General features: G+C 45.8%; 1 long non-coding RNA gene across 1 annotated transcript in view; it reads left to right on the forward strand.

The window, feature by feature from the left end:
- LOC140425741 (uncharacterized) overlaps nucleotides 1–18,363 on the forward strand; it is a 219,015-nt gene extending 200,652 nt beyond the window's left edge. Inside the window, exon 3 of the long non-coding RNA XR_011947968.1 lies at nucleotides 17,713–18,363. This is a non-coding gene — a long non-coding RNA (uncharacterized lncRNA). The remainder of the gene's footprint in view (nucleotides 1–17,712) is intronic.
- The last annotated feature ends 8,017 nt before the right edge of the window (nucleotides 18,364–26,380 follow it).

A 26,380-nucleotide genomic window follows, 5' to 3' on the forward strand; every position in this document is an offset into this window, starting at 1 on the left:
AAAACATTAATGGCTGCTCTGGTAAAAGGTGGTTAGCTCGTCTCCTGAGTCACAAAATGTTCCAGTTAATTACAGCTCTATGTTTGATTATTCCTTGTAACCTATTAAGTGACAGATTGCTGTAAGTGGTTAAGGTCCTTGTATAATAGTTTATGTGATACATATGACTGCAATTATGACTAATTGCCGGAATATTGCTTCCCTAACTATATGATGTCTAAGGTAGTAAGCCTTTTGTGGTCAGATTAGCATATGACAGAGACAGTTGCTGGCAGGGTGTTTCCAGGGGTTGGTTGGGAGGAATTAATGTGACTCTGAAATTAAAGCATTTTCATACGCTGAAAAGAAATTGTGCAAACATTGTGACTGGAAGTTCAGATAAGCTCTAAAAAGAAAACAAAAATAGTTAACATCTTTAAAAAGCATTGATTGTTCTTCCAGAAGTTCATGAATTAGATTTGATCTTCCTAAATTTTCTGTTTGTTTTTCCACAACAAAGTCATTGAGATACATTTCCATCGGGAAATCTCTGTATCTCCCCGTAACTTTGAGGAAGATTGGCAAAAGTTTGAGAGAAATGGTGTACGTGGATGTTTACATTGTTTTTCTGGAATTTTCCCATAATTTCTGATGGGAGATAAGGAGCGCATTATGAAAATGCTTCTCCGTTATATATTTTTTAAATCTCGCTGCGGCCATCAAGGGACCAATTTTCGTTGGTGTTTTCAAGTGGGAATGCGGAGGAAATTAGCTAAAATTTGTATACGCCACTTACCTCTATGTTCATGCTGCCACTTAAAGGACTAGCATATTAGTGGGGTCCAGACCACTGGACTGTTCAAGCAATGTTTCTACTGCCTGAACAGGTGTGGCAGCTTGAAGTCCCAAGATAATGTCCCAGATTGCAGTCATCTGCTGCACTCTGGATGACATTGCTCTGAAATTGAACAACAAATGGAATCAGATCGAATGAAGACCTTTTTCTACCCACTGAGGGAGACCACAATGGAAGCAATGATGGCAGAGCGACAGAAAGGCATAGTACAAACCTGAAACTAATCATAATAATCTTTATTGTCACAAGTAGGCTTACATTAACACTTGCAGTAAAGTTACTGTGAAAAGCACCTCGTCGCCACATTCCGGTGCCTGTTCTAGTACACAGAGGGAGAATTCAGAATGTCGAATTCACCCAACATGCACGCCTTTCGGGACTTGTGGGAGGAACCCGGAGCACCCGGGGGCAATCCACGCAGACACAGGGAGGATTTGCAGACTCCGCACAGACAGTGACCCAAGCTGGGAATTGAACCTGGGACCCTGGCGCTGTGAAGCCACAGTGCTAACCACTGTGCTACCGTGCCGCCCGTAAGAACTCTTCAGCAATTAATTGATCGGAATTCAGCTGAAGTAGTCATGCCTCTCCCCCCCCCACCAATAATAACATTCTGGACAAATATCTTTTTCAGTCCTTCCACCCTGCAATAAAGTTCATTTGACCACAGAGCAACGTTGATATCCATTGTACCTGACATTGCAGGGTCAGATGACACTACAGGAAGGCTCTGCAGGCACATTTACAATTCTAAACCCATTACATTTTAATACTTTCTGTAAATTCCATGAATTATCATTTAGATGGGAGTCATGGTGGCGATCTTATCAAAATGATCTTATTACTAATCTTATTGCTTGTACAAGGTTAGTCCCCGGTGGTTTCAGTTTGGGAAATGGATGACTGCTCTGGCTCAGATGAGGGCCCTGATGAAAACCACAATATCTTGGATTTTGCTTTGGATATCTGGATCAGCTGGCTTTTTGGCACTCAGGTGGGCATTGATAGTGGAAGTGAAAGAAAAATTAGTGCTTTGGTAGCAAACTAGGGTAACATACATCAGTCCCATTTTGCACCCATACTTTCCCTATGGCTACAGCTCATCACTCCTGCTGATTTGCATGAGAACGGACTACAGGGTACCTGTGAAGTCAGAGAAGACCTGAGCTCTCTTGTCTCCTAGTGTGTCCAAGGCACAGAGACTGAATGGAATCAATCTGAGTGTCCTTAAGAGATTAGTGCTGCCCAGGAGTCCTGGAAAGAGAACCTGGCAGCAGTGTCCATAAAAGTGATAGCATGGTGGACTACAGAGTGTTAATGCCTTGAACAAGAAGTCCAAACTAGCTCAAAACAATCTCCACCATACTTTCCTATGTCATATAAGCTCTAATACTGACAGCCCAATGCCTCGAACAACACCAGATAGACACAGAAACTCTTTCTTTTAAAGGTTTGACTTCTGAAATCTGCATTTCTGTTCTCCCCACTAAAATCCAGTTATTTAGCCCTGTGCTAAACCAGCCCTGGAGCTCATAACTACGCTAACCGCCATTGCTCTTCTTCCCATAACATCTGCTCCTGTTCACTTATTTTCTGTGAATCATACTTTCCAGGCCTCTTTGATGCATTTTCTATCACACCTGGGATTTTAAATTTGTTGCTGCTGTTTGGAAAAGGAAGAACAAATACTGGGACATCTTCTTGATGCACCTGAAATACCGAAGTCAGATGGACCGAGAAAAAATGAGTGGGGCAAACCTCCGCGTAACCTGGGAGGTGCAGCACCTGGGAAGGTGATTGCAGTGCAGCCCAGCATCAGGTTGCAAAGTGACCTGTATATATGATGGCTTGAAGAAAAAAGAAGTACAATGGAAATAGTCAAGAGCCCTGCTGCACTTGGCCTCCAGTCTCATCATCTCTCAGTGCCAATAATATCCGTGGCAGCAGCCTTCATCAAAATGGAGGTTTTGACAGATGCCCTTGATTTTGTTTTTTTTTGTTTTGGTTCCTGCCTGCTTCCCTTACAAGAAGAGTAAGTGTAGATACTATGCGGCCCTTTGAAAGGAGCGGGCAGAATTATGAGGTGGCTTTCTGTGCATGCTTGAACAGTGTGGTAGTCACCGCTAGTAGTATATTACATGTATTACGGCACTGCCTGTATAATAGGGGTACATGGGTAAATCCCTGCCTGCTGGCTCCGCCCAGTAGGTGGTGTATAAATGTGTGTGCTCGCCGGTGCTGCAGCCATTCTGGTTCCAGCTACAGGAGGCACATCTTTGCTCAATAAAGCCTCGATTATTCCACTACTCTCGTCTTTGTGGTGATTGATAGTGCATCAAACAGCAAGTTGTGAAGTTAGAGCAGGGGCTTGATAGTGTGGAAGCTTAGGGTCTGAAGTTTGAAATGTGAAACTGGTTTATGGAACAGTGTAAACGAATAGCAGGAGACTGTTGTTTGAGTCATTTCACAGTAGCAGGTGTTAAATGTGCATTTCAAACAGGTGGAGGTTGTCATAATATACACATCAGTATATGATGGTGCAGAGACATACACTGACTGACACACTGCAAGACCAATCAACACACAGAACACACCAGCCAATCACCAGTTAGGGCACGGTCACTATAAAGACAGAGGGCACTAGTTTTCCCGCTTATTCGGGATGCAGCCTCTGAGACAGACAGAGCCCGCAGTCAGTAGCACAAACATCCACTATGTGCCAGCAGTATAGGCTGGTCAAGTTAGGCATAGGTCTTCAGTCAATCTAACATAGTGTTGACGCACAGTGCAAGTATGTTTCACAGCTTTCAGTTAAATAAAATAGAGTTGTACTATTACAAGTGTTGGTAGCCTGTCTGTGTTACTGCTAAGGTAAACGCAGTCTCCACAGATCCAGAGTACCCAACACATCAGAGGTGAGCAGTGTTGCACTGTCTTTCGGGAGAAGCATGTTACAGTGGGAATGGGGTTAGGAATGTTGGCAGAAAAAATGGGAAAAATCTGTGCAGACTGTGTAGTTGATTGTTGGGAAGTATGTTTACCGGGGTGTTTAGTTGTTTAACCTGTTTTGATTCACGTTTGTAATAAAATACATTTAAAGAAAAAGACACAATCCCAGCACCCTGGATGGATGTTACACATACCCTGGGAAGGTGGGAAATGGTGAAGGCGTGGGGAAGGAAGCGATTAGGACCAGGCCACATCCTAAGTGAAGTTGAGGGTGACTATGAGGTCTCTCTGGCTCTCGGGGCTTGCCGGACCCTTGCCGCTACCGCTGCAAAGTAGCAAAGTGGTTAGCACTGTTGCTTCACAGCGCCAGGGTCCCAGGTTCGATTTGGGGCTTGGGTCATGTGACAGTTGAGGAGAATTTATCTAAGATCTGCCTGATTAGCCGAGGTTGTAAGCTACCAGACAAGGTCTTGTGAATATCTAAAGTAAGACTCGCTATATGGGAGATCTAATTATAGTATACACAATGTGCCTTGCGTTCACTACCTTCAGTGTACAGGGGAGACTGTGACTTAGATGACTATCTTATCCTTAACGTGACTAAATAGTTTTAATTCTTGAGAGCTAGGCATGGGCAAGTGACCCTCCAGATAGCCTCAAAGGGTGAGAATATGATGAGTCTTAGTTAAATGTCACTCTTATTAAGTAAAATAGACACTGATCTGTACGGTAAAAATATATACGCAATTTATTTAAAGAAAGAAGGTAATACAAGTATTTTGATAAATGATACAGTTTGACAGATACATGAAAATGAAAATGAAGGACTTCCGGTTGCGGCGATGACCAGCTAAGCTGCACGTTTCGGCACCTCCCGTTTCAACGGACTTTTGGGCTCTTATCGGGAGCCCCAACGGAAATTTTCTACGGCCAAACACAGTGTGAGGTGACAAAGGAAGGATTCCCCCCGGGTGTGGATGGAAAGAAGCGATAGTAGTGGCCAGATTGCGGAGGATCCTCTGGAGCAACGGCAGAGAAGAGAAGGGAGAAGCAAGATGGCGGCTGAGGGAGCCCAGATGGTATGGGGCCCGGAACAGCAGGAGTTCCTCCGACGATGTGTGGAGGAGCTCAAGAAGGAGGTGCTGGCGCCGATGTTGCTGCCAATTGAGGGATTGAAGGAGACGCAAAAGACCCAGGCGATGGAGCTCCGTGGAGTGAAGGCAAAGGCAGCCGAGAATGAAGACGAGATACAGGGCTTGGTGGTGAAGACGGAGACGCACGAGGCACTACATAAGAGGTGCATAGAAAGGCTGGAAGCCCTGGAAAATAGCTCGAGGAGGAAGAATCTAAGGATTTTGGGTCTTCCCGAAAGGACAGGGGGAGCTGATGTTGGGGCGTATGTGAGTACGATGCTCCATACTTTAATGGGAGCTGAGGCCCCGACGGGCCCCCTGGAAGTGGAGGGAGCATACCGGGTCCTCATGAGAAGACCAAAGGCAGGGAAAATACCGCGAGCAATAGTGGTGAGGTTCCACCGCTACAAGGACAGGGAGATGGTCCTGAGATGGGCTAAGAAGACACGGAGTAGCAGGTGGGAGAACGCGGTGATCCACGTGTATCAAGATTGGAGTGCGGAGGTGGTGAGAAGGAGGGCGAGTTTCAATCGGGCCAAGGCGGTTCTCCACTGGAAGAAAGTAAAATTTGGAATGCTGCAGCCGGCAAGACTGTGGGTTACACACTAGGGCAAACACCACTACTTTGAGATGGCAGAGGAGGCGTGGACATTTATTCAAGAAGAGAAGTTGGACTAGATTTGAGGAATTGATGTTTGGAAAGAAGTAGCGAGGTGGTGGCAAAGAAATGCAAAGGGGGGAGAGGGGGAGGGTTTATCTGTAAAAATGTTGGACGGGAGAATTTTTTTTTCTCTCCGCCCCCCCCCCCCCCCCCTGTGGGAGGACACACAAAGAAATGTACGCCGGTGGGGAAAGGGACAGGGAAGGGGAGAGGGAGCTGCGCCACTAGGGGCGGGACCGAGAGGGAAGCGCGGGGGTTTTTCCCGCGCTGTGGAAATTGCGGCGGGAAAAGTGGGCGCAGGAAGGAAGGGCGCCTCACACGCAGGGAGGCCAAGGGTAAACGGGGGAAGCCGAGGTCAGCCAGAGTTTGCTGACTCCCGGAAGCAATATGGGGGGGAGCAATCAAGCTAGAAGGGAATCTAGAAGGGGGGCGCACCTAAAGAGACTGAAGGCGGATGTGGTTATGCTTCAGGAGACGCACCTGAAATTGGCAGATCAGGTCAGATTAAGGAAAGGATGGGTGGGACAGGTATTCCACTCAGGCTTAGATACGGAAAATAGAGGGGTGGCAATACTGGTGGGGAAACGGGTATCGTTTGAGGCTAAGACCATAGTGGTGGACAGTGGGGGCAGGTACGTGATGGTGAGTGGCAGATTGCAAGGTGAGGCGGTGGTGCTGGTGAACGTATACGCCCCGAACTGGGATGACGCGGGTTTTATGAAGCGTATGTTGGGGCGCATCCCGGACCTAGAGATGGGAAATTTGGTAATGGGGGGGGACTTCAACACGGTGCTGGACCCAGGGCTGGACCGGTCCAGATCTAGGACCGGGAGGAGGCCGGCAGCAGCCAAGGTGCTTAAGGGGTTTATGGAGCAGGTGGGAGGAGTAGATCCCTGGAGATTTGCTAGACCGAGGAGTAAAGAGTTTTCCTTCTTCTCCCACGTCCATAAAGTATACTCCCGGATAGACTTTTTTGTCCTAGGAAGGGCACTGATCCCGAAAGTGGTAGGAACGGAATATTCGGCTATAGCCGTTTCAGATCACGCCCCATATTGGGTGGATCTGGATCTAGGAGAGGAGAAGGAGCAGCGCCCACTTTGGAGATTAGACATGGGACTGTTGGCGGACGAGGGAGTATGTGGAAGGGTGAGGGGATGTATTGAAAGATACCTAGAGGTCAATGATGATGGGGCGGTCCAGGTGGGAGTAGTATGAGAGCTGAATGCGGTGGTTAGGGGGGAGCTGATTTCCATAAGAGCCCACAGGGGAAACAAGAGGGTAAAGAAAGGGAGAGACTGATTGGGGAGATTCTGAGGGTGGATAGGCACTATGCGGAGGCCCCGGATGAAGGGCTATACAGGGAAAGACGGAGACTATAGACTGAGTTTGACCTGCTGACCACGGGTAAGGCGGAGACGCAGTGGAGGAAGGCACAGGGAATACAATATGAATATGGGGAAAAGGCGAGCCGATTGCTGGCCCAACAACTTAGGAAGAGGGGGGCGGCGAGAGAGACCGGAGGAGTTAGGGACGAGGAGGGAAGGATGGAGCAGAGAGCGGGGAGGGTGAACGGGATGTTTAAGTCATTTTATGAGAGGCTGTATAAGTCCCAACCCCCGGAGGGGAAAGAGGGAATGATACACTTTCTGGACCAGCTGGAGTTCCCGAGGGTTGAGGAGCAGGAGGTGGCAGGTTTGGGAGCGCAGATTGAGGTGGAGGAGGTGATTAAAGGAATTGGGAACATGCAGGCAGGACAGGCCCCGGGACCAGATGGGTTCCCGGTGGAATTTTACAGGAAATATGTGGACCTACTGGCCCCACTCCTGACGAGAACTTTCAATGAGGCTAAGGAAAGGGGGACACTACCCCCGCCAATGTCGGAGGCGACGATATCATTGATCCTGAAACGAGACAAAGACCCGCTGCAGTGCGGGTCATACAACCCATCTCCCTCCTAAATGTAGATGCCAAGTTATGGCGACAAGGATAGAGGACTGTGTCCCAGGGGTGGTACATGACGACCAGACAGGGTTTGTTAAAGGCAGGCAATTGAATGCCAATATACGAAGGTTGCTGGGGGTGATGATGATGCCCCCACCGGAGGGGGAGGCGGAGATAGTGGTGGCGATGGATGCAGAGAAGGCATTTGATAGAGTGGAGTGGGACTACCTGTGGGAGGTACTGAAGAGATTTGGATTTGGAGAGGGGTTCATCAGATGGGTTCAGCTTCTGTACGGGGCCCCGGTGGCAAGCGTGGTTACAAACAGGCAAAGATCCGACTATTTCCGATTACATAGGGGCACAAGACAGGGGTGCCCCCTGTCCCCGTTACTGTTCGCGTTGGCAATCGAGTCATTGGCCATAGGGCTGAGGGGCTCTAAGAAGTGGAGGGGGGTGCTCAGAGGTGGAGAGGAACATCGGGTGTCATTATATGCGGATGATTTGCTGCTATATGTGGCGGACCCAGTGGAGGGGATGCCAGAGATAATGCAGACACGCAGGGAGTTTGGACAGTTCTTGGGATATAAATTGAATATTTTGAAAGAGTGAACTTTTTGTGATGCACCCCGGGGAACAGGGCAGGGGGTTAGACGATCTGCCGCTGAGGCGAGTAGTAAGGGATTTTCGATATCTAGGGATCCAGGTGGCCAGGAACTGGGGAACCTTGCATAAACTTACCTTGACGCGACTGGTAGAGCAGATGGAGGAGGACTTTAAGAGGTGGGACATGGTGCCCCTGTCATTGGCGGGCAGAGTACAGGCGGTTAAAATGGTGGTCCTCCCGAGGTTTCTTTTCGTGTTTCAGTGCCTCCCATACTGATTACAAAGGCCTTTTTCAAGAAAGTGGACAGGAGTATTATGAGCTTTGTGTGGGCTGGAAAGACCCCGAGGGTAAAGAGGGGGTTCCTGCAGCGCAGTAGGGACAGAGGGGGACTGGCACTGCCGAGTCTGAGTGACTATTATTGGGCCGCCAACGTGTCCATGATATGTAAGTGGATGAGGGAAGAAGAAGGGGTGGCGTGGAAAAGGCTGGAGATGGCGTCCTGTAAGGGAACAAGTTTAAAAGCACTGGCGACGGCGCCGTTACCGTTCCCCCCGAAGAAATACACCACAAACCCAGTAGTGGGGGCGACTTTGAAGATTTGGGGGCAGTGGAGACGACATAGGGGAGTGACGGGTGCCTCGGTGTGGTCCCCGATAAGGAACAATCACAGGTTCGTCCCGGGGAGGATAGATGGGGGATTCCAATCTTGGCAGCGAGCAGGAATTGGGAAGTTGAAGGACTTGTTCTTGGACGGGACGTTCGCGAGTTTGGGAGCATTGGTAGAAAAATACGGGTTGCCACCTGGGAATGCCTTCCGATATATGCAAGTGAGGGCATTTGCGAGGCAACAGGTGAGGGAATTTCCGCAGCTCCCGGCGCAAGGGATCCAGGACAGAGTGATTTCGGGGGCAAGGGTCGGTGAAGGTAAGGTGTCCGATATATACAGGGAAATGAGAGACGAGGGGGAGACGATGGTAGAGGAGCTGAAGGGTAAATGGGAGGAGGAGCTGGGGGAAGAGATTGAGGAGGGGCTGTGGGCAGATGCCCTAAGTGGGGCATCTGCATCGCCCCTGCTTCTGAAAAACAAGTGAACTCCCTGCAGTTATTTCAAGACAAAGAACAGTCTCCCTCTTGGTTGGCAAGGCCTTAGTTTCAGGGAGGCCTAACAAGGCATCTGTTTCTAAAGATACGAGGTTGATACCTCCAGTGGCTATCTCCAGAAAAACACCAGCCTCCCTTCTTAGCAGGATCTCTTGCCAAGCAGTAAGAGATCCTTAGTAGAAAGGCCACTCTACAAATGATATCCTCCCTTAGTTGGCAAAGCTTATTTCCAGACAACGCCAAAAGACTTAATGAGTTCACTGCATCTGGACTCTTACAAAAATAATACATATTAAAAAACATTATTACGATAAGTAATGGTTTACATTGGTAATGGACTCATTAGTAATCAGTTTTTAATATCGGTTAAATACATGATTTAATATAGCATCAGCTCTGATCAGCTTTTAATATAAAGTGAATATATGATTTAATATAAAATCAGTTCTGATCAGCCTTTAATATAGGTGGATACCGTCACAGTCACTGTGCGGAGTCTGCACATTCTCCCCGTGTCTGTGTGGGTTTCCTCCGGGTGCTCCGGTTTCCTCCCACAAGTCCTGAAAGGCGTGCTGTTAGGTAATTTGGACATTCTGAATTCTCCCACAGTGTACCCGAATAGGCACCAGAATGTGGCGACTTGGGGATTTTCACAGTTAACTTCATTGCAATGTTAATGTAAACTTACTTGTGACAACAAAGATTATTATTATTATCCTACAGCTGGTCCTCCAGTTCATCCTTGCCATCGTCTCGAGCCCCTTACTGAGCAAAAAATGGTTAGGTGGGGTTACTGGATTATTGGGATGCAGTAGAAGCGTGGGCTTAAGTAGGGTGCTCTTTCCAAGAGCAGGTGCAGACTCGATCGGTTGAATGGCCTCCTTCTGCATTGTAAATTCTATGAATCTATGTCTGACTGCCTCAGGATGCAGCTGTCATGCATGTTGTATTCCTTGTCTTTCTCTCCAAGATAGCCAAAGATGGTGTGTTGACAACGAACATAAAACTAAGATGTTTAAATCAAAACTAATTTATATTACACTACTTAACTTGATTTGGTTCGCACACTCTACTGAGGAACAGATAATAAAACTAAGTACTGAATCTGTGATACAGTAATTAATAATCTCTCTAATTTATAAACTACACTCTAACTCAACCTCATACCATCCTTCTACATCAAAATCTCCATCAGCTTCTGCCAGCATGCCAAGAGACACAGCCTTTTATAAGATCACTCAGTGATGATATCTAGTGTTGATATACATGAGCATCATCTTGTTAACCTTTTATTACACTTGTACTATACATATCATTACATCCCCCTTTTCTTTAGACATTTTTGTACATTACAAAGAGGGAAATATGAGTAACATTAGTACATGATACATTGAGATGTATACTAAAGTGAACATGTGAGTGAATACATTTTTTTTTAAACAGTTCATTTCTTTTTCTTCACAAATTCAGTCTGTCGGGTTTCTTTCTGATTCTGGATAATCTCCTCAACCCAGTCAGTGGAATGGTAAATGTCTTTAACGGTTTCTGAAAGTCAACTGGTATCTTGGAAGATGTAGTTGTAGTACGAAATGAATTTTCATCAAATTAAAGACATGGAAATAACATACCAGAAGATTTAACTTTCAGAAGATCACATTGATTTCTTCTAATAATAGAACCATCATTCATTTGAGCAATGTATAAATGAGGTGCTGCTTGACATTAGCTAGATCAGACCATCCTCCAATGGGAATTCAAATTCTCACTTGATCATCCGGATGAAGTGGGTCCAGTGATTTTGCATGTTGAGTATAATATATCTCCTGAAGATTGTTTTGATGTTGCATTTTCTTGATGACTAGCTGAAGATCTGGATCAGGTAGTCGAATACATGGAAGAGTTGTATGCATCGATCTGTTCATTAACAGCTGAGCAGGAGATAAACCAATTGAAAAAGGAGCAGCTCTGTAATTCAATAAAGCTAAGAACATATGTGAATCAGAGTCAAGAGCTTTCTTGAAAAGTTGTTTCACAATGTGAACTCCTTTTTCAACCTTGCCATAGGATTGTGGATAAAGAAGACTGGAAGTTATATGAGCAAAATTGTATGTACAAGCAAATTCTGTCCACTCATAGCTATCGAAACAAGGTCCATTGTCTGTCATGCCTTTGCAAGGAATCCCATGATGAGCAAACATCTCTTTTATTGCTTGAATCACGGATTTTGAGGTAGAATCAGACAATGGTGGTTTGAGAAATAATCGATAATTAAGATATAATCACGACCATGAAAGTGAGAAAGATCTGTGCCAACCTCTGACCATGGAGACTTCTCAAGATCATGAAATATAAGTGGTTCTTTACTCTGAGTCAATTGATTACGCTGGCAGGTCTCACATTCTAGAACTAGATTGGTTATGTCCTTATTTATTCCTGGCCAATATACCGCTTGTCTCGCTCGGCATCTGCATTTTTCTATGCCTAGGTAGCCTTCATGAATTTTTTTGTTGTATCATGGGTCTTAGTGTCATAGGAATAACAATACAATTGAGACGAAGTAGAAAACCATCTACAACTATGAGGTCAGATTGAATGTTTATGACGTTTGACCAATGTCCTTGAAAATGAAAATGAAAAAATGAAATGAAAATCGCTTATTGTCACAAGTAGGCTTCAAATGAAGTTACTGTGAAAAGCCCCTAGTCGCCACATTCCGGCACCTGTTCGAGGAGGCTGTTACGGGAATTGAACCGTGCTGCTGGCCTGCCTTGGTCTGCTTTCAAAGCCAGCGATTTAGCCCTGTGCTAAACAGCCCCTTTCGGCCAACCATTTTTTATATGGCTGATGACTCATTGCAACATTTCATTTTTTTGTGTCCTCTCTGATGAGTTTGAGTTTTTCATCAGGAACAGGAAGAGTTTCAACTTGAAGTTGCACTTGAGCTTCAATTTGCTGAATGATCTCTAGTTGTTGTTCTTCTGTGTTGGTAGCATGAGATAGTGCATCAGCAATTATAAGATCTTTACCTGGAGTGTAGACAAGTTGAAAATCGTACCTTCTTAATTTCATGAGGATACGTTGTAGTCTTGGAGTCATATCATTCAAATCTTTGCGAATGATGTGTACTAATTGTGGGTGATCTGTTTCGACCATGAACGTTGGTAGTCTAACCATTTTTTGTTATGCTCTTCAGTCCACAAAGATGATGTGGTTTTCTTGATAAGGTTATGCAAAGCTGTTGTTCTTGAAGCTAGGTTGGGTATAAACTTTCCAAGGAAATTTACAATGCCTCGGAATATCAACATTGCTTTCTTGTCTTCTGGGACTGTCATCTTCTGAGTGGCAGCCATCTTATCATCGCCTGGTTGCACACCATGTTCTGAGATTTGATCATCCAGAAATTTAAAAGTTGAGATACCAAAGTTGCATTTAGATCGATTTAGTTTCAATCCAAATTTGTGTGTTCTCTGGAAGACTTGCAGGATTCTTGCACTATGTTCTTCAGGCGTAGATGACCATATGATGATGACATCAACATACGACCGGACTCCATCTATGCCTTCTGTCATCTGTTCCATAGCACGATCAAAGATATGCCAAATGGCATTCTGTTAAAACAGTAACCACCAAACGGTGTGTTGAATGTACACAGTTTCTTGCTTGTGTCATTTAGCTGCATTAGCCAAAAATCTCTGGAAGTGTCCAGTTTAGAGAAAATCTTGGCATTTGCCATCTCACTCGTATTCTCTTCACGTTTTGGTACAGGATTGTGTTCACTTTTGATGTTCATATTTAGATCCTTGGGATCAATACGAATCCTTAATTCTCCATTTGGTTTCTTAACGCACACCATCAAGCTGACCCAACCTGTCAGTTTGTGATCTTGGAGATGATTCCAAGGTGATGCATACGTTCCAGTTCTTGCTTCAGACAATCACGTAATGGAGCAGGAACTCTTCTTGGAGGGTGTACACTGGTTTAACATTCGCTTTCAACTGAATCTTGTATTAAAAAGGAAGAGTACCCATACCTTCAAATACCTGAAGAAGGTGAATGAGGATTCTTTCAACATCTTCCTGCACAGGTGGAAGAGGTTTGCCGGTGCTGTAGATTATTTTCGTAAGGTGTAAATCCTGACGGGCTTGTGCACCTAGTAGCGAAGATCTATCGTATTCAACAATCTTGAACCGTAAGGATATCACAGTGTCATGATTTATCACGAAGAGATAGCATGACCCTAAAGAAGTAATCGTGTTACCATTGTAGTCATGTTATTGGCAGTCAGTCTTATGAATTTTAGGACTATGACTAAGTTGTGATAAATCATGAGAGTTTATCAAATTTACAGAAGCTCCAGGGTCCAGTTTGAACACAATCTCGGAACCATTGACTTGTAATGGAGTGTTCCATTCAGAATCTGTGTTAATCGATTGTACTATTTGTGGATTGGAAGAGTTCTTCACTGTTATGTTGAACTTCTCAATAATTCCCACAAAGAAGGAATCTTCTAGATTATGAGCATCTATATCATTATCAGTGTTGTCAATTTTGGAGGTATCTGCACTTTTGTGAACACTTCGTATATTCATGTGTGTCTTCATTAAGTTTGAAGATTTAAAGTGTGTTCCTTTCAGTGCAGTTCTTCATTGAACAGCAAAATGATTCAGTTTGCAACATATGGAGCAAATCTTTCCAAGTGCTGACCATTTTTTGTGTGGGTGGGCATGTCCACCCGTCATGATGTTGCTTTCATTATGCACAAGTTATTTTCGCGCATTCGCAGAATGGTCTTCATCCAAATCGTGTAGTTTGTTGAAGTGCGCATGCGCGGGTCGGGTATGTGCATTGTGTTTGCCGTCCAAAATGCACATTTTTCTGCACTGCGCCACAGATCCAACGCAGTCGACCTCGAGGTGCGTTCTCGCACCCTTTTCTTTTCTCAAAATTTCGGAGTATTGATTTTTAGATAATTCATTCAGTCGACACATTTCAATCGCATCTTAAATTTCAAATCTTTGTGCCTTAATAAACATTCTCTGAGTTTCTCATCTGTGATGCCAAAAACGATTTGATCTCTGTTCATAGAGTCTGACAATTTAGGGAAGTTACAGGTTTGTGATTTGACCCTTAAATCTGTTATGAAGCAATCAACAGATTCCCCATCTTTTTGCACTCTCTTCTTAAAGATAAACCATTCATATGTCTCATTAATCTGAGCTCTACAAAGAAGGTCAAATTTTTCAATTACAATATTATATTTCCTTTATCTTCTTCCATGGAGAATTGTAAAGAGTTCAATAGCCTGTGGTCCAGCCATTGCTAAAAATAACGCAATTTTTCTGTTATCACTGGCATTATCTAAATCTGATGCAGAGAGGTATAGTTGAAATTGCTGCTTCCATACTTTCCAGTTTACATCAATTTTACCAGAAATGCGAAACTGTCATAGAGATTGCACTTTCTCCATTAGTTCGGGACTTGTCTGTGTATTGAAATAGTTGGCCTGGAAGCAGTCTTGCCATCGAAGTCTGAGTCATGTGATGGTCTTCTTTTTTCTTAGAATTTGACTATTTTTATTACATCAGTAATATCCTGGTACCATGTTATATTCCTTGTCTTGCTCTCAAAGACAGCCAAAGATGGTGTGTTGACAAAGAACATAAAACTCAGATGTTTAAATCAAAACTAATTTATTTTACACTACTTAACTTGATTTGGTTCGCACACTCCACTGAGTAACGGATAATAAAATAATAGTACTGAGTCTGTGATACAATAATTAATTATCTCTCTAATTTATAAACTACACTCTAACTCAACCTAATACTATCCTTCTACATCAAAATCTCCAACAGCTTCTGTCAGCATGCCTAGGGATGCAGCCTTTCATATGATCACTCAGTGATGCCATCTAGTGTTGATATACATGAACATCATCTTGTTAACCCTTTACTATACTTGGACTATGCATATCATTAAAGTGCACACACCCTGGGAAGCGTGTACACATGTGCATGATCTTCATGTGGTGGTCATACACAAGCTGTATGTTCAGGGAGTGGAACACCTTTCTGTTAATGTAGGGCACTCCCAAATGGCCCGGTGAGCACAAGGCAATATGCAAGCAGTCTATCACCCTCTGGACCTGGGGTTCCCCAGTGATGGCAGAGAATCCTGCTGCCCGGGCATCTTGTTGGGCTTGATCCATGTCAAAGTTTATGTAGTTTTCCACCTGGGCAAATAGGGCATCCATGACCTGTGGATGCGCCTGTGGGTTGTGGCCTGCAAGATGCCACAAAGGTCGTCGCTCAAGCCCTGGAATGACCCCGAAGCGTAAAGGTTCAGGGCTGCAGCAACCCTGACGGCCACTGAGAGTGGGTGTCCTCCTCCTCCACCTGGTGCCAGGTTCATGAGGGCATGGCACAGGTGCCGCGCCATCTCCTTGTTGAGGTGAAGCCTCCTGCAGCACACGCTGTCCGTCATTTGTTCGAAGGACCAGCGATGCCTGTACCCCCTGGGCCGTCGCAGGCTTCACTTCTGGGTTCTTCCCTGGCCTGATGGGCGGCTGGGTCCTCAGGGTGTGAGGTGGATCCCTGCACATGAGTCACCACCTCAAGCCTCTGCAGACATTGCTGCTGCCACCGTCTCCGGCACCTGCCTGGCCTAGCAGCATCACCACTAGGGCACGTTCTGGGCCAAAATACCATCCATAACATTCAATATCTGTAAGGAATTGAGAGGGGGTGCCAGACTGACAAACAGCGGTGGCTCCCACCTCAGGACCCTCCAATCCTCCATTGCTACCCGCTCCCTCACACCCAGAACTCCCTGGCCATGCACTGAGACTGCAGCAGATCCCCGTTAACGGACCCCAGACCCTGTATCCCAGCCATCCGCACATAACTTGATCTGGACTGGACCCTGGTCCCTTCTCTGCTGCACTCAACTACCCTCTGGTTATGGATATGTCCCCGGATTTGTGTCCCATCCCCTGGGTGTTCAGATGCTGGCTGCTGCATCCGTGGTTTGCCTCTTGTACTGTTCAGGCACAGTGTCCAGGAATTGCGGTGTGATTAGGATGTTGGGCAATGACTCCAACATGCTACATGGCCAGCCCACCCACAGGAATCCTCATGAGTGTGTGATACTTAACAATTAGCAATAGCCTTCAGGCGCACGGCGTACGGCTTCAGCAGTCGGTGGGGTTATGGGTGATCAGTGCGGCAGATGGGCAGGGACAAGGTTTGCCTCTGGAACAGGTACACACGATCCAGGAGTTGGCATGGTGGAGCTGCACCGGATTGCTCCCCCCAGCAGCCCCTCCCATAGTGGTCCAAGGATGCCGTCACACCCCCGCCCCCAGCCTAGGTGCCCTAGCCCCCACCTCCCGCCATTTGCCCCGTGAGCAAAGATGGCTATTCACATCCTTGGCTTCCCTCAAAAGCCCTTCCACCAGGTTCACGTTTTAAAAAGGAGTACTAATTGGCATCAGCCAGACCACTTGCTGGGGAGGCCGCTGAATCATGGGAGGCCGTTGAATATCAGGTGGCTCCCGTTAATTGTATGGAAATGGAGCTTAAAGTGGTGATAATTGGCTTCCCGCCACACTACAGCGGGATCCCGATTTCACCTACGGGAATGGGCCAGCTGCATCACAAACTGTTTGGCGCCTGGCGCAAAACTCGTTTTAGCCCGTCCCGCTATTCACTGGCCTCATTTCGCTTGAGTGAGAGCACAACGAGGCCGGAGAATCACGCCCTAAAATGGCCACAGTAAATCCGATGGCTGACTACAAAATGAATATACAGGTTGTGTATATTGCAGATTAAACAATTTTGCTTGGGAATATACAGAACAAAACCTTATCATCCTCATAGTTTTATGTCTTTTGTACACTTTGAGCAAACTATAACGTTGGTTGATGTGAGATTTGTTGCCCATGGGTTTGTTGGGGTAATCCCATCATAAGAGAGACGCAAGGCAACAAGTTCTATTCATGAGTCAATTTTCCACACACTCAAGCAGCGATTTTGGTAATTTGATCACTTACATTTTACAATGTCAGCCAAAGTGTACTGAATGATTTTGCACTAATGAATCTTATCAACAGCATGAGCCTCCATTTCTAAATTCTTGAAGGATGCATGCCATAATAGCAAAACTATTGCAACAGCAAAAGATAGGTTCATTGTCCTGTAGTTGGTGGGAGTGTCAGGGTTGAAATCGCATCTTGTGCTTTATATTTACCATCTGCATTTTGGGATCAATACATATTACACTTAATGGTCACACTGCCTACAAATGTGCATCTTTTCAACCAGAGAAAATGGCAGGCTGATTGAAAACTGTTAACAATGCAAGTTGGTGAGAGTACCTTTAAGAAATGGGTGTTTATTACTGCACTGATGTCAGAGTGTGGGTGGAGCTGGGCTGTCTGTCAGCTTTTAGTTTCACTTTGAGAAAAGCTTGAGTCTGTCTGTGTTTTTAGTTTCGTTTTCAGAGAGAAGAGCTGCAGTGAAAGCCAGCAGACGTGCATGGATCTCTACAAGCTAAAGAGTGTTCATTTGGGTGATGTCAAAGGGATAACTGCTCTCATTAGAGAATTTAAATCTGATCTCTATGTTAAAAGGGTCTTTTGTCTTCTTGGTGTTGTTTGGGAATTTATTAAGGATTACTTAGTGTTGTATTCTTTGGGGTTGCATTTGAATTAATGGTTGCTAAGATGTTCACTGTATGTTTTAAAAAGGTTAACTTGAGTTCATAGAATAAACATTGTTTTGCTTTAAAAAGTACTTTTCGATTTCTCTGTACCATACCTGTAGAGTGGGCCATGTGCTCCCCATACCACAATCTATTAAAAGTTGTGGGTCAGGTGAACTCCATGATACACTTTGGGGTTCTCTAAACCCTGGCCCATAACACCAATAAACATTAGCTCTTAGTCAAGGATTTAATGTGCACTGTTTCATTTTAAATTACCTTATTTCCTTACCTCTTTTCAGTACTTGGTTAACTGGAAATAAAGGATCACATTTTGCAGAAGGGTTTGAGTTTTGCAAAATAAATATCACTTCCATTTTGACGTATCCTTTTTTGTTGCCTATTAAAAAATGTCTGCACTATCTTATCATGAAAAATAAATTGCTATTGGACACTTCAAGAGTGATTTGTTTCTCAGAGTTAATGAATTCATCGTATTTAATGAGCGATTGTTTCACTATAATTATGTTCATCAAGTTTCAGACTAGTGGTGAGAATCTTCCCAACTCACATTTGGCTGGGTTTTCAATAAGTAAGACTGTGTAGTATTTTGCCTCTGTGGTACAATCTCATGCATTTTATTTCGTGCTTCAATGATTCACCAGCATACATAGAATCATTTCACTACACAGAAGGAGCCCATGCTTATGCTGGCCCTTGTGAGAGCAATTCAAAACTAATCCCATTGCCTTATTATCTCCCAATGCTACTCTGTTTCAATTTTCTTTTCCAATTTCCCTTTAAAGATGCTCTATGTAGCATCTTTAAATCCCCTGTAGTAAAGTGAATCTCCTAGAAGGTGTGACTTGAACAATATCAGAAGCATCTGAATTGTCATTTATTTATTTTATTAAAGATTTCTAGATTCAAATGGCATTAAGGGATATGGCCTCCCAACCGCAGCCCGATCTCTTCATCAATGTCCCTGTTTAACTCCGTCCATTGCAGAATGCCTCCTGAAGCCCCGAGTGCAGTACTGACAGTGTCACAGTGACAGTATTTGAGAGCTGTCGACCATCGATTGGCCTGCAGCTCTCTGAGGTGGGATCTCTTGTCCTTGAAGAGTAGAAACCCTGCCTCGAACCTATTGTTGGTTGCGGGGCAACTGTACTTCTACTGGCCATGCTCCCTCCCACAACATTTTAGTGAGGAAAGTGGGAGCCAGGGCACTTCTTATAACTCAGCCCTTTAGGTGAGTTGACACATGAAATGATTCCAACTTGCACTAATTGAACGTTGAGTTTTAAATGTTAGAAAACAGAAAATATTTGAAATGCACAGTAGGCTAGTCAGCTAAAAGAAGAAAAATGGTTAATGTTTGGATGTGACCTTCCATCTGAACTTTGTTCTATTATTTTGCGTTGATTCATTTTTAGCATTTATGATGCAATGTAAAATAAAGGTTGTTTGTTTAAAATAGCTTTGCACAACTCTCAATCCAGATAAATCCCCACTATGAGGCTAATACAATTTTATGACCTTACCACCCAACAACCAAGGATATATGCCCTGAGGTGGCCATTTCAAACAAGTTATTCGATTGTTCTGAGGCAAAGCTGTATAATTTCCTGAGGCATTTTTCTTACAGTAGCTCATGAGTATTTTTATCTTAAAGGGTGCATTAATGATTTTAAACTCTGAGCTTTCTCAGTACCATGGAAACCGCTTATAAACAACTCAGTCTTGGACCTCTGATGAGGAACAAGAGAAGTAGAAATAGCAACAGCTGCCTTTTCCTCAGCCACCTGCCACTCCACAGGGAGAGGGAATGAACACAGCTCCGACGCACAGGGGGCAATAATAAGCTTTCTGAATGTGACAAGCACCAGTAGGATCAGTTTGTCTCAGCAGGTGGTTGCTGACATCTGCAGCGTCCTGGAACAAGACCTCCTGCCAAGTGCACCAGGTGGCCACACATTATCAAAGAACAAAGAACAAAGAACAATACAGCACAGAAGTAGGCTTTTCAGCCCTCCAAGCCTGCGTCGATCATGATACCTCCCTAAATGAAAACCGAATGCACTTACGGAGTCCGCATCCTTCCATTCCCACCCTATTCATATATTTGTCTAGATGCCAGTTAAATGCCGCTATTGTACATGCTCCCATCACTTCCCCAGGCAGTCCGTTCCTTATAATTACCACCCTCTGTGTAAAAAACCTGCCTCGCACATCTGTTCTAAAGTTTTCCCAGACACTTTAAACCTATGTTCCCTAGTACTTGACTCTCCTACCCTTGGAAAGAACATCTGACTATCCACTCTGTCCATGCCACTCATAATCTTGTAGACCTCTATAAGGTTGCCTCTCAAGCTCCGTCATTCCAGTGAGAACAGACCGAGTTTATCTGACCTCTCCTTATTGCTAATGCCCTCCATACCAGGCAACATCCTAGTGAACCGCTTCTGTACCCTCTCCAAAGCATCCATATCCTTCTGGTAGTGTGGAGAATTGTACACAATATTCCAAATGAGACCTATCTAAGGTCTTGTACAGCTGCAACATGACTTGCCAATTTTTATATTCAGTGCACCGCCCGATGAAGGCCAGCATGCCGTATGTCTTCTTGACCACCTTATCCACACGCATTGCCACTTTCAGTGATCGGTGGACATGCACGCCCAGATCTCTCTGCCTGTCAGAACTCGCAAGAGTTCCATCATTTATTGTGTAATTCCTACATGCATTGGATTACCTCAAAGTGCATTACCTCACAATTGTCTGGATTAATCTCCATCTGCCATTTCTCCGCCCAAGACTCCAACCAGTTTATATCCTGCTGTATCGTCTGACAACCCTCTTCACTTTCCGCAACTCCACCAATTTTTGTGTCGTCTGCGAACTTACTGATCAGACCAGATTTTCTTCCAAATCATTTATATACACCACGAACAAGAAAGGCCCCAGAACTGATCCCTGTGGAACGCCACTAGTCACAGCCTTCCATTCAGGAAAGCACCTTCTACTGCTACCCTCTGTTTTCTGTGTTCAAGCCAGTTCTGTATCGAACTTGCCAGTTCTCCTCTGATTCCATGTGACTTCACCTTTTGTACCAGTCTACCATGAGGTACCTTGTCAAAGGCTTTACTGAAGTCCACACATACTGCCTTTCCCTCTGGATGCTTCACCCGATGCCGGTGATTATGTATTTACATTGTGCACCTTGTGTTGCCTTATTATGTATTTTCTTTTCTTTTCTTTTCATGTACTTAATGATCTGTTGAACTGCTCACAGAAAAATACTTTTCAATGTACTTCGGTAGACGTGACAATAAACAAATCCAGTCTATCAGCTTTGTCTCGAAAAACTCGATCAAATTAGTGAGGCACGACCTCTCCTTCACAAAACCATGCTGTTGATCACTAATAAGTCCATTTGTTTCCAAATGTGAGTACATCCTGTCTCTAAGAATCTTTTCCGATAATTTCCCTATCACTGATGTAAGGCTCATCGGCCTATAATTTCCGGGATTATCCCTGCTGCCCTTCTTAAACAATGGAACAACATTGGCTACTCTCCAGTCCTCTGGAACTTCACCTACAGCTAATGAGGATACAAAGATTACTGTCAATGCCCCAGCCATTTCCTCCCTTGCCTCCCTCACTATTCTGGGGTAGATCCTAGCAGGCCCTGGGGACCTATCTACTTTAATGCTTTTTAAGATGCCCAACACCTTCTTTTTATTAATATCAACAAGACTCAGAATATCTACACACTTGACCCGATGACAATCCAAATGTCTTGGTGAATGAGTCGTGTGATGGTAATTTCTCAGTGTGCACAACCTCCTCTGGGGAGTCTTTCTTTCCTTCCTCCACCACCTCCTGAGAGAGCCCTGAAGGACATGTGGGAGATGACAATATAATTGTCAGTGCTGACAAGGAAAAAGATTTCAAAGTTATCATTGGACTGACAATTATATTTTAGCTACTGGTGACAAATAAATGAGTGATTGGTGCATGCCATGTGCTGTGTGATATCTAATTCGGTCAGCAGGTATCTGGGAAATGCCCATCGCTTAAGCTCCGAAGGGCATGAATTCTGCCAGCCAGCTTAGCGACATCACTTCCTCCTCCACAGCGATCAAAGAGGTGACAAATTGAAGGGTCACCCTGTTCTCTGCCTCTCCCTGGATCTCTCCTCCTGCATCGAGAGAAACAAGGGAGTTATGAGTGTGAGAAATGGAATGCTTTGAAAATATGGAAGGAGAATATTTGTGGAGAGTGACTGAGGGAATGATGTGATGAGGAGTGTCAGTGGTGACTGTTGAGATGGGGATGGAAGGAGATGCCTCAATAGAGAGGAACAGGGAAGCTGCAAGTGGTGTTGATCTGAGGAGTGCTGTGCAGAAGAAGGCTGGGGAGGTCAGAGTGTGGGGAGGTTGGCACTTGAAGATGGCATGGTACTCACCTTTCCTACCTTGATTACATTGTTTCAATACTTATTCATAAGCAAGAGACCACACACCCGCTGCTCATTTCCTCAGCGACTTCCTGCCATAAATGCTTGGTCTGAGGGTCTCATCTCTCCCTCCCACCAATAGGACAAATGTTCCCCTGTGGGGCCTCGTAACCTGCTGCATTTCCTCGACAATTTATCGACAAACTGGGAAACATTGAGATTCCATCTGTCTCTACCCGGACAATTGCAGAATAGACCTTTTGGACAGAATCTTCCCAACTTAGTATTTAAAATGAGGGAATGGAAGGAAACATTACTGACGCACAGCCCTTGTGGTTGCTGAGATTCACCCACACATGCGATCTTCCTGGACGCAGTCAATTAAGAGACCACCTCCAGGAGCCCTATCCAAGAGGAAGCAAACAGTCTGCACAAACATTGGTGCCAATGAAGGTTCTGGGCAATTGGCAACCCCAGTGAAGGTGGGTGCTGCCACTTAGGTGGGGGACTATGACGGCACCTCAAGATTTAGCTGCTTAAGTGCTTAAAAATGAGCTGTGGTTACAGCTGCCAGGCTATCAATGTGGAGGCAAAACCCTCCCTGAAGGTTGTCCTGTGGTTACAGCTGGGGTCCTCTGGTGGCAGGACGGCGAATCCAATGATTAAAGTTGTCCCCCTGTTTTAGTCAAGATTACTTCAGTTTACCTTCTAGGCTGTCACAAAGGATATCAACAACACCAGTTAGTCCACAGCCCCTGCTTGTTATACTGGCGACTAATGCATTGTTTGCTCAAATAAACATTCATTTCTTTCCCTGAGGAGACCTGAAAGCACCAGGATTAGACCCTGGGGTTTATATAAATTGTAAGAGTGAATCATTATTATCCCCATGTCACAGTACAGCTTCCTTAATATAATGACAGCTGCCTTCATGAATAAAAAAGGCTCCTCTCTCATAATACATTAGTGAGTGACACGCAGCAGTGTATTATTCAGATCTGTAACCCGTTTTCTCAAAGCTGCCATGATTAATTTATATTGGGTGTAATTCTCCAGAATATCTTTTAAGTGTGGTAGCGAGCGGGAATTGCCGCGAGCTTCCCGGCGCTCGACCCAGCGAAACCGGCAATGCAATTCAACATTAATTGATCCATTTATTGAGGCCTCACAGGCTTGTCGCCGCAAATAACGCCTCGCCAGCTGATTTGCCGGGACCGCACTCACCAGCCCCCCACCAACAAGGTCGAGCAGCACTTAAACTGCACTTGTTCAGCCAACACCGGCCAGCTAACAATAATGGCGCCGAGGAAACCGGCCCCAAAATTTGGGGACGCTGACCTAGAGAGGCTCCTGGATTCGGTGGAGACCAGGAGGGATGTCCTGTTCCCCCGGGTCCCAGAGGGTGAGCCACAAAGCAGCCAGTGCTGCCTGGGATGAGGTTGCAACAGCCATTAGTTCCAAAAGGGAGACCAAGAGCACTGGCCAGCAGTGCAGGAAGAAGGTCAACGACCTACACCGGGCAGCACAAATGAGTAGACACCAATGCCCCCCCCATCCCTCCCCCCGCCAAGGAAGCATACAGCCCCCAACTTTCCAAGTGAACCCCAGCCCTTCACCCTTCCCCCAACCCCACCTTCACACTCTCTCTCCCATCACTGAACCACGCATTTGGCTAACAATGCCCTCTCTGTGTCTCCTCAGGAAAAGCTCTCCCCCAATTCGCGGCAGAGGGCCCCATCTGGTGGAGGGGCGCCAGTCATAAGAATCCTCACCTCCTTCGAGGAACGGGCCCTGGAGATGACTGGGGTGGGCGAGGACAGATCGGTCACCTACGCGGAGGCTGGCAGATGCCGCAGTGGTGAGGAACCAGCGGCTCCTTCCGGGGGACCTGTCAAACGTGAGTAGTGATTGCCTTATTGACGGACCCATCCCTCCCACTGACCACATGTCCATTCTCTTGTCGGTCACCAGCCGTCGGCGCCGGCCCATCCAGGGCGCGCCCCCTCCTGACTCTGAGGAGAGCATCTCAGAGGAGAGCTCTGAGGATGCCACCATGGTCGCAGCACAACTGTCAACCCCACCCTCCACCAGCGCAGATACACACACCTCGGTGTGTGTTATGTTGACATGTTAGTGGTCAGGCTTCTGGGGCACAATCTGGTGAGCACCACACTGCTGCTAATGTGGAGGCAGGAACCCCCAGGCAAGACATCAGTCGGAGGTCTGCTGGATCCCAAGACCCAGTTGGGTCCCAGCCTGATGCTAAGCCTCTGGACATGGGTTACCTGGAGCTGATGGAGACAATAAGGAGTGGCCCAATTGTTCAGGGGAAGATCTCAACGTCAATCCAGCAGATCCATAGCCGCTTGGAGGAGTCCCAGAGGCCATGGCAGGGGAAATGGCGCTGGCAATGAGTGGCACCGAGGCCAACATTGCTAGGGTGGCGACCGCAGTGGGGAGTTTGGAGCATGACGTTGGCACCCTTAGTGAAGGTGTCCAAGGCGTCGCTCAGTCGGTGGCGGCCATGGCTGAGGGTCTCGGCAGAATTTTCAACTCGCTGGGGGATGTCACCCAGTACCAGGCCGATCTTGATGAGGTTCTGCGGGACATGTCCCGCTCTCAGATGGGAATGGCCGAAGGAGCTGCAGAGTTGGTCCCAGTTGCAGGGGGCATGGCTGAGGCACTGCAGTTCATATCCCAGTCACTGAGGAGCATCGCTGAGGGCGTCGATTCCATGCTGCAGACCATGGGAAACCACCAGCACTGGCATAGCCAGATGATGCTGGGGCAGCCAGTGCTCGAACCAGCTCCTCCTCCATCAATAGGTGAACCCCAGGGCCCTATAAACACCGATCGGGAGGAGGAGGCGCTGGGTGCCAGACCGGGCCCTTGGAGTGACGACGGTGGCCATCAGCTCCCCCGAGTTCCACCCCTCTGATGAGGCTGTGTCTTGCAGTCAGCACATGGGATGCTCTGTTACGCCGGCTGGTCAATGGGGTTTCCCATTGTGGGGCAGCCCCATGCCGTCAGAAACCCCCGGGCTGCCAGCAAAACGGAGAATCCCGACAGCAGAGAATCCAGCCACACATGTTTTTTAAAAAGAAAATGACTGTCCCCTCCAAACGTGTCATTTTGACGCCTCTTAGATTTTATGTTTAGTTACAAAACTCTGCTACTTTGCATCAACTAAATTCCTCACCAAGGAAGCTACTGTAATCCTCAACCAATAATTTGAATGCCTAGACAGGTCTCATGACTTATTGCAATACAGCCCAAAATGTCTGTATGATTATAGTTTACTGTTTACTGCACAACTTTGTTCTGCAACATATCAGCATGATGGCTGAGAGAACATTGATGACGTAGAGGATGTCAAGGAAGTGGGAGCAGAACAATAGTTGGCTGCAGTCATTTTTTTAGCTGGAGCTCTCGCTCTCTGAAGGGAACAGCAGCTGAACAATTTGTACTCCTCTGTATTCAGTCATCCCAACATCTGGTCCAGTTTTTCCACATTGCAATTTACAGCATTTACCCAAACACCAAAATTGATGCTCTTGTCAACTTGAGCACCTGGCTGCTATAGAAACATGTTCTACACATAGAAAATCTCAAAAGGAAACCAATGCAAACTATTTCTCGCCACACAGTGAGGTTCTTGGACCTCTATATGTCCTCTCATGATTCGACGTTGTGTCTCCTTCATAGGTTGAAAGATGGAAAGGGGAAAACTGCTCTGTAACATTTTAGTTTATTATTCTTTGATGGATTTTGGGGGTCTCTGGCAAGGCAGGCATTTAGTTGCCCTTAAGAAGGTGAGGTTGGGTCTTGTGTTTATTCCCCGTGCATTTCTGTTGTTACATCTGATTACTTTGTATAGCTCAGTATGTTTGTGTTGTGTTGGAGGGAGTAGCTTCCCTATGAAGGAGCACTAGTTTTCCCCTATTTCTTTCCTCCATCTCTGGGGCACGATTCTCCGCTCCCGCGACGAAGTGCC

Source organism: Scyliorhinus torazame, chromosome 6 (genome assembly GCF_047496885.1).
Source record: "Scyliorhinus torazame isolate Kashiwa2021f chromosome 6, sScyTor2.1, whole genome shotgun sequence".
NCBI lineage: Eukaryota > Metazoa > Chordata > Chondrichthyes > Carcharhiniformes > Scyliorhinidae > Scyliorhinus > Scyliorhinus torazame.